The sequence below is a fragment of the Orcinus orca genome, chromosome 5 (assembly GCF_937001465.1).
Source record: "Orcinus orca chromosome 5, mOrcOrc1.1, whole genome shotgun sequence".
Classification (NCBI taxonomy): Eukaryota; Metazoa; Chordata; class Mammalia; order Artiodactyla; family Delphinidae; genus Orcinus; species Orcinus orca.
Window position 1 is genome coordinate 80,588,440 of NC_064563.1, and position 7,829 is coordinate 80,596,268.

A 7,829-nucleotide genomic window follows, 5' to 3' on the forward strand; every position below is an offset into this window, starting at 1 on the left:
TTCCCAGCACCACTTATTGAAGAGACTGTCTTTTCTCCATTGTATGTCCTTGCCTCCTTTGTCATAGATTTGTTGACCATAGGTGCGTGGGTTTATCTCTGGGCTTTCTATCCTGTTCCACTGACCTATATTTCTGTTTCTGTGCCAGTACCATATTGTCTTGATTACCGTAGCTTTGTACTATAGTATGAAGTCAGGGAGTCTGATTCCTCTAGCTCTGTTTTTTTCCCTCCAGACCGCTTTGGCTATTCAGGGTGTTTTGTGTCTCCATACAAATTTTAAGATTTTTTGTTCTAGTTCTGTAAAAAAAAAAAAAAAAATGCTATTGGTAATTTGATAGGGATTGTATTGAATCTGTAGATTGCTTTGGGGAGTATAGTCATTTTCACAATATTGATTCTTCCAATCCAAGAACATGGTATATCTCTCCAACAGTATCATCTTTAATTTCTTTCATCACTATCTTATACTTTTCTGAGTATAGGTCTTTTACTTTCTTAGGTAGGTTTATTCCTAGGTGTTTTATTCTCTTTGTTGCAATGGTGAATGGGATTGTTTCCTTAATTTCTCTTTCTGATCTTTTGTTGTTAGTGTATAGGAATGCAAGAGATTTCTGTGCATTACTTTTGTATCCTGTGACTTTACCAAATTCATTGATTAGCTCTAGTAGTTGGCTGGTGGCAACTTTAGGATTCTCTATGTATAGTATCATGCCATCTGCAAACAGTGACAGTTTTACTTCTTGCTTTCCAATCTGTATTCCTTTTATTCTTTCTTTTTCTTCACTAATTGCTGTGTCTAGGACTTCCAAAGCTATGTTGAATAATAGTGGCGAGAGTGGACATCCTTGTTTTGTTCCTGATCTTAGAGGAAACGCTTTCAGTTTTTCACCATTGAGAATGGTGTTTGCTGTAGGTTTGTCATGTACGGGCTTTATTATATTGAGGTAGGTTCCCTTTAGAACCACTTTCTGGAGAGTTTTTATCATAAAAGCATGTTTAATTTTGTCAAAGGTTTTTCTACATCTATTGAGATGATCATATGGTTTTTATTCTTCAATTTGTTAATATGGTGTATCACACTAATTGATTTGTGTATATTGAAAAATCCTTGCATCCCTGGGATAAATTCCACTTAATCATGGTGTATGATCCTTTTAATGTATTGTTTGATTCTGTTTGCTAGTATTTTGTTGAGGATTTTTGCATCTATATTCATCAGTGATATTGGTCGGTAATTTTCTTTTTTTTGTAGTATCTTTGTCTGGTTTTGGTATCAGGGTGATGGTGGCCTCAAAGAATGAGTTTGGGAGTGTTCCTTCCTCTGCAATTTTTTGGAAGAGTGTGAGAAAGACTGGTGTTAGCTCTTCTCTAAATGTTTGATAGAATTCACCTGTGAAGCCATCTGGTCCTGGACTTTTGCTTGTTTGAAGATTTTTAATCACAGTTTCAATTTCATTACTTGTGATTGGTCTGTTCATATTTCCTATTTCTTCCTGGTTCAGTCTTGGAAGGTTATACCTTTCTAAGAATTTGTCCATTTCTTCCAGGTTGTCCATTTTATTGGCACAGAGTTGCTTGTAGTAGTCTCTTAGGATGCTTTGTATTTCTGCATTGTCTGTTGTAACTTCTCTTTCCTTACTAATTTTATTGATTTGAGTCTTCTCCCTCTTGATGAGTCTGGCTAATGGTTTATCAATTTTACCTTCTCAAAGAACCAACTTTTACTTTTATTGATCTTTGCTATTGTTTTCTTTGTTCCTATTTCATTTATTTCTGATCTGATCTTTATGATTTCTTTTTTTAACATCTTTATTGGGCTATAATTGCTTTACAATGGTGTGTTAGTTTCTGCTTTATAACAAAGTGAATCAGTTATACATATACATATGTTCCCATATGTCTTCCCTCTTGCGTCTCCCTCCCTCCCACCCTCCCTATCCCACCCCTCCAGGCTGTCACAAAGCACCGAGCCAATATCCCTGTGTCATGCGGCTGCTTCCCACTACCTTACTACGTTTGTTAGTGTGTATATGTCCATGACTCTCTCTCGCCCTGTCACAGCTCACCCTTCCCCCTCCCCATATCCTCAAGTCTGTTCTCCAGTAGGTCTGCGTCTTTATTCCTGTCTTACCCCTAGGTTCTTCATGACATTTTTTTTCTTAAATTCCATATATATGTGTTAGCATACGGTATTTGTCTTTTTCTTTCTGACTTACTTCACTCTGTATGACAGACTCTAGGTCTATCCACCTCATTACAAATAGCTCAATTTCGTTTATTTTTATGGCTAAGTAATATTCCATTGTATATATGTGCCACATCTTCTTTATCCATTCATCCGATGATGGGCACTTAGGTTGTTTCCATCTCTGGGCTATTGTAAATAGAGCTGCAATGAACATTTTGGTACATGACTCTTTTTGAATTTTGGTTTTCTCAGGGTATATGCCCAGTAGTGGGATTGCTGGGTCATATGGTAGTTCTATTTGTAGTTTTTTAAGGAACCTCCATACTGTTCTCCATAGTGGCTGTATCAATTTACATTCCCACCAGCAGTGCAAGAGGGTTCCCTTTTCTCCACACCCTCTCCAGCATTTATTGTTTCTAGATTTTTTGATGATGGCCATTCTGACTGGTGTGAGATGATATCTCATTGTAGTTTTGATTTGCATTTCCCTAATGATTAATGATGTTGAGCATTCTTTCATGTGTTTGTTGGCAGTCTGTATGTCTTCTTTGGAGAAATGTCTATTTAGGTCTTCTGCCCATTTTTGGATTGGGTTGTTTGTTTTTTTGTTATTGAGCTGCATGAGCTGCTTGTAAATTTTGGAGATTAATCCTTTGTCAGTTGCTTCATTTGCAAATATTTTCTCCCATTCTGAGGGTTGTCTTTTGGTCTTGTTTATGGTTTCCTTTGCTGTGCAAAATCTTTGAAGTTTCATTAGGTCCCATTTGTTTATTTTTATTTTTATTTCCATTTCTCTGGGAGGTGGGTCAAAAAGGATCTTGCTGGGATTTATGTCATAGAGTGTTCTGCCTATGTTTTCCTCTAAGAGTTTGATAGTTTCTGGCCTTACATTTAGGTCTTTAATCCATTTTGAGCTTATTTTGGTGTATGATGTTAGGGAGTGTTCTAATCTCATACTTTTACATGTACCTGTCCAGTTTTCCCAGCACCACTTATTGAAGAGGCTGTCCTTTCTCCACTGTATATTCCTGCCTCCTTTATCAAAGATAAGGTGACCATATGTGCGTGGGTTTATCTCTGGGCTTTCTATCCTGTTCCATTCATCTATCTTTCTGTTTTTGTGCCAGTACCATACTGTCTTGATTACTGTAGCTTTGTAGTCTGAAGTCAGGGAGCCTGATTCCTGCAGCTCCGTTTTTCGTTCTCAAGATTGCTTTGCCTATTCGGGGTCTTTTGTGTTTCCATACAAATTGTGAAATTTTTTGTTCTAGTTCTGTGAAAAATGCCAGTGGTAGTTTGATAGGGATTGCATTGAATCTGTAGATTGCTTTGGGTAGTAGACTCATTTTCACAATGTTGATTCTTCCAATCCAAGAACATGTTATATCTCTCCATCTATTTGTATCATCTTTAATTTCTTTCATCAGTGTCTCATAATTTTCTTCATACAGGTCTTTTGTCTCCTTAGGTAGGTTTATTCCTAGACATTTTATTCTTTTTGTTGCAGTGGTAAATGGGAGTGTTTTCTTGATTTCACTTTCAGATTTTTCATCATTAGTGTATAGGAATGCCAGAGATTTCTGTGCATTAATTTTGTATCCTGCAACTTTACCAAATTCATTGATTAACTCTAGTAGTTTTCTGGTAGCATCTTTAGGATTCTCTATGTATAGTATCATGTCATCTGCAAAGAGTGACAGCTTTACTTCTTCTTTTCCGATTTGGATTCCTTTTATTTCCTTTTCTCTGATTGCTGTGGCTAAGACTTCCAAAACTATACTGAATAATAGTGGTGAGAGTGGGCAACCTTGTCTTGTTCCTGACTTAGTGGAAATGCTTTCAGTTTTTCACCATTGAGGAGGATGTTGGCTGTGGGTTTGTCATACATGGCCTTTATTATGTTGAGAAAAGTTCCCTCTATGCCTACTTTCTGCAGGGTTTTTATCATAAATGGGTGTTGAATTTTGTCAAAAGCTTTCTCTGCATCTATTGAGATGATCATATGGTTTTTCTCCTTCAATTTGTTAATATGGTTTATCCCATTGATTTTGCGTATATTGAAGAATCCTTGCATTCCTGGAATAAACCCCACTTGATCATGGTGTATGATCCTTTTAATGTGCTGTTGGATTCTGTTTGCTAGTATTTTGTTGAGGATTTCTGCATCTGTGTTCATCAGTGATATTGGCCTGTAGTTTTCTTTCTTTGTGACATCATTGTCTGGTTTTGGCATCAAGGTGATGGTGGTCTCGTAGAATGAATTTGGGAGTGTTCCTCCCTCTGCTATATTTTGGAAGAGTTTGAGAAGGATAGGTGTTAGCTCTTCTCTAAATGTTTGATAGAATTTGCCTGTGAAGCCATCTGGACCTGGGCTTTTGTTTGTTGGAAGATTTTTAATCACAGTTTCAATTTCACTGCTTGTGATTAGTCTGTTCATATTTTCTATTTCTTCCTGATTCAGTCTTGGCAGGTTGTGCATTTCTAAGAATTTGTCCATTTCTTCCAGGTTGTCCATTTTATTGGTATAGAGTTGCTTGTAGTAATCTCTCATGATCTTTTGTATTTCTGCAGTGTCAGTTGTTACTTCTCCTTTTTCATTTCTAATTCTAATGATTTGAGTTCTCCCTTTTTTTCTTGATGAGTCTGGCTAATGATTTATCTATTTTGTTTATCTTCTCAAAGAACCAGCTTTTAGTTTACTGATCTTTGCTATTGTTTCCTTCATTTCTTTTTCATTTATTTCTGATCTGATTTTTTTTTTTTTTTTTGCGGTATGCAGGCCTCTCACTGTTGTGGCCTCTCCCGTTGTGGAGCACAGGCTCTGGACGCGCAGGCTCAGCGGCCATGGCTCACAGGCCCAGCCGCTCCGCGGCATGTGGGATCCTCCCGAACCGGGGCACGAACCCGTGTCCCCTGCATCGGCAGGCGGACTCTCAACCACTGCGCCACCAGGGAAGCCCTCTGATCTGATTTTTATGATTTGTTTCCTTCTGCTAACTTTGGGGTTTTTTTGTTCTTCTTTCTCTAATTGCTTTAGGTGCAAGGTTAGGTTGTTTATTCGAGATGTTTCCTGTTTCTTAAGGTGGACTTGTATTGCAATAAACTTCCCTCTTAGAACTGCTCTTGCTGCATCCCATAGGTTTTGGGTCATCGTGTCTCCATTGTCATTTGTTTCTAGGTATTTTTTGATTTCCTCTTTGATTTCTTCAGTGATCACTTCGTTATTAAGTAGTGTATTGTTTAGCCTCCATGTGTTTGTATTTTTTACAGATCTTTTCCTGTAATTGATATCTAGTCTCATGGCGTTGTGGTCGGAAAAGATACTTGATACAGTTTCAATTTTCTTAAATTTACCAAGGCTTGATTTGTGACCCAAGATATGATCTATCCTGGAGAATGTTCCATGAGCACTTGAGAAAAATGTGTATTCTGTTGTTTTTGGATGGAGTGTCCTATAAATATCAATTAAGTCCATCTTGTTTAATGTATCATTTAAAGCTTGTGTTTCCTTATTTATTTTCATTTTGGATGATCTGTCCATGGGTGAAAGTGGGGTGTTTAAGTCCCCTACTATGAATGTGTTACTGTCAATTTCCCCTTTTATGGCTGTTAGTATTTGCCTTATGTATTGAGGTGCTCCTATGTTGGGTGCATAAATATTTACAATTGCTGTATCTTCTTCTTGGATCGATCCCTTGATCATTATGTAGTGTCCTTCTTTGTCTCTTCTAATACTCTTTATTTTAAAGTCTATTTTGTCTGATAAGAGAATTGCTACTCCAGCTTTCTTTTGGTTTCCATTTGCATGGAATATCTTTTTCCATCCCCTTACCTTCAGTCTGTATGTGTCTCTAGGTCTGAAGTGGGTCTCTTGTAGACAGCATATATATGTGTCTTGTTTTTGTATCCATTCAGCCAATCTGTGTCTTTTGGTGGGAGCATTTAGTCCATTTACATTTAAGGTAATTATCAATATATATGTTCCTATTCCCATTTTCTAAATTGTTTTGGGTTCGTTATTGTAGGTTTTTTCCTTCTCTTTGTTTCTTGCCTAGAGAAGTTCCTTTAGCATTTGTTGTAAAGCTGGTTTGGTGGTGCTGAACTCTCTCAGCTTTTGCTTGTCTGTAAAGGTTTTAATTTCTCCATCAAATCTGAATGAGATCCTTGCTGGGTAATCTTGGTTGCAGGTTTTTCTCCTTCATCACTTTCAGTATGTCCTGCCACTCCCTTCTGGCTTGCAGAGTTTCTGCTGAAAGATCAGCTGTTAACCTTATGGGGATTGCCTTGTGTGTTATTTGTTGTTTTTCCCTTGCTGCTTTTTTTTTTTTTTTAACATCTTTATTGGGGTATAATTGCTTTACAATGGTGTGTTAGTTTCTGCTTTATAACAAAGTGAATCAGTCATACATAAACATATGTTCCCATATGTCTTCCCTCTTGCGTCTCCCTCCCTCCCACCCTCCCTATCCCACCCCTCCAGGCGGTCACAAAGCACCGAGCCAATATCCCTGTGCCATTTGGCTGCTTCTCACTAGCTATCTACCTTACTACGTTTGTTAGTGTGTGTATGTCCATGACTCTCTCTCGCCCTGTCACAGCTCACCCTTCCCCCTCCCCATAACCTTAAGTCTGTTCTCTAGGAGGTCTGCGTCTTTATTCCTGCCTTACTCCTAGGTTCTTCATGACATTTTTTTTCTTAAATTCCATATATATGTGTTAGCATATGGTATTTGTCTTTTTCTTTCTGACTTACTTCACTCTGTATGACAGACTCTAGGTCTATCCACCTCATTACAAATAGCTCAATTTCGTTTCTTTTTATGGCTGAGTAATATTCCATTGTATATATGTGCCACATCTTCTTTATCCATTCATCCGATGATGGGCACTTAGGTTGTTTCCATCTCCGGGCTATTGTAAATAGAGCTGCAATGAACATTTTGGTACATGACTCTTTTTGAATTTTGGTTTTCTCAGGGTATATGCCCAGTAGTGGGATTGCTGGGCCATATGGTAGTTCTATTTGTAGTTTTTTAAGGAACCTCCATACTGTTCTCCATAGTGGCTGAACCAATTCACATTCCCACCAGCAGTGCAAGAGTGTTCCCTTTTCTCCACACCCTCTCCAGCATTTACTGTTTCTAGATTTTTTGATGATGGCCATTCTGACTGGTGTGAGATGATATCTCATTGTAGTTTTGATTTGCATTTCCCTAATGATTAATGATGTTGAGCATTCTTTCATGTGTTTGTTGGCAGTCTGTCTATCTTCTTTGGAGAAATGTCTATTTAGGTCTTCTGCCCATTTTTGGATTGGGTTGTTTGTTTTTTTGTTATTGAGCTGCATGAGCTGCTTGTAAATTTTGGAGATTAATCCTTTGTCGGTGGTACGCGGGCCTCTGACTGTTGTGGCCTCTCCCGTTGTGGAGCACAGGCTCCGGACACACAGGCTCAGCGGCCATGGCTCACAGGCCCAGCCGCTCCGTGGCATGTGAGGTCTTCCCGGACTGGGGCATGAACCCGTGTCCCCTGCATCAGCAGGCGGACTCTCAACCACTGCGCCACCAGGGAAGCCCCCTTGCTGCTTTTAATATGCTTTCTTTGTATTTAATTTTTGACAGTTTGATTAATATGTGTCT

The 7,829-nt window shown here is 38.4% G+C and overlaps 1 long non-coding RNA gene across 1 annotated transcript; it reads right to left on the reverse strand.

Annotated features, from left to right (window-relative positions):
* Positions 1-303: 303 nt before the first annotated feature.
* Positions 304-6,874, reverse strand: LOC125964528 (uncharacterized). The gene is made up of 2 exons (XR_007477627.1): positions 6,734-6,874; positions 304-2,008 (listed from the first exon to the last, which is right to left on the reverse strand). It is a non-coding gene; the product is annotated as an uncharacterized LOC125964528 (long non-coding RNA).
* Between the last annotated feature and the right edge of the window lie 955 nt (positions 6,875-7,829).